The sequence below is a fragment of the Nematolebias whitei genome, chromosome 4 (assembly GCF_014905685.2).
Source record: "Nematolebias whitei isolate Nwh7 chromosome 4, NemWhi1, whole genome shotgun sequence".
In the NCBI taxonomy this organism is placed as follows: domain Eukaryota; kingdom Metazoa; phylum Chordata; class Actinopteri; order Cyprinodontiformes; family Rivulidae; genus Nematolebias; species Nematolebias whitei.
The window spans coordinates 33768279-33769205 of NC_056501.1; the positions used below are offsets into that span (position 1 = coordinate 33768279).

General features: G+C 37.1%; 1 protein-coding gene across 1 annotated transcript in view; it reads left to right on the forward strand.

The window, feature by feature from the left end:
* hdx (highly divergent homeobox) overlaps positions 1 to 927 on the forward strand; it is a gene marked incomplete in the record, with an annotated part of 16270 nt that overhangs the window by 10894 nt on the left and 4449 nt on the right.

The following is a 927-nucleotide window of genomic DNA, read 5'->3' on the forward strand; positions in this document are numbered from 1 at the left end:
GGGACGGAGATTTATCTTCCAACAAGACAATGATCCAAAACTTAAAGACAAATCTACAATGGAATGGTTCACAAATAAACGTATCCAGGTGTTGGAATGGCCAAGTCTAAGTCCAGACCTGAATCCAATCGAGAATCTGTGGAAAGAGCTGAAGACTGCTGTTCACAAACGCTCTCCATCCAACCTCACTGAGCTCGAGCTGTTTTGCAGGAAGAATTGGCAGAATTTCAGTGTCTCCATGTGTAAAACTGATAGAGACAAACCCCAAGAGACTGTAGCTGGAACTGCAGCAAAAGGCGGCGCTACAAAGTATTAACACAAGGGGGCTGAATAATATTGCACGCCCCACTTTTCAGGGTTTTTATTTGTTAAAAAAGTTTGACACATCCAATAAATTTCATTCCACTTCACGATTGTGTCCCACTTGTTGTTGATTCTTCACAAAAAATTGAAATTTTATATCTTTATGTTTGAAGCCTGAAATGTGGCAAAAGATTGAAAAGTTCAAGGGGGACGAATACTTGCGCAAGGCACTGTATATACATACATGTATATATGTATATAATACTATAAAAAAATAAAGTACTACTTACTACTTGTACAACTATCCCTACTTTGCGGTTTTTCACTTATCACGGGTCTTCAGGGTACGGATCCCCCACGATAAACGAGGGACTGCTGTAGTTTTAATTTTAGCTACTGTTTTGATTACTTAATATTTAGCACTTGTTTTTCTATTATTAATTACAATTTTGCTTATATCAACATTTCTTTTGCTAATTTTAGCTTTGTCATTTTTACATTTTTATCTACTGTTTTGTCATTTCTAGCATCTGTTTTGTTAGTTTTAGTTTGAGCAAGTCTTTGGTTAATTTTAGCCACTGTTCTGCTCCTCCTAGCTCCTACTGACTGTTCTGCTCCTCCTAG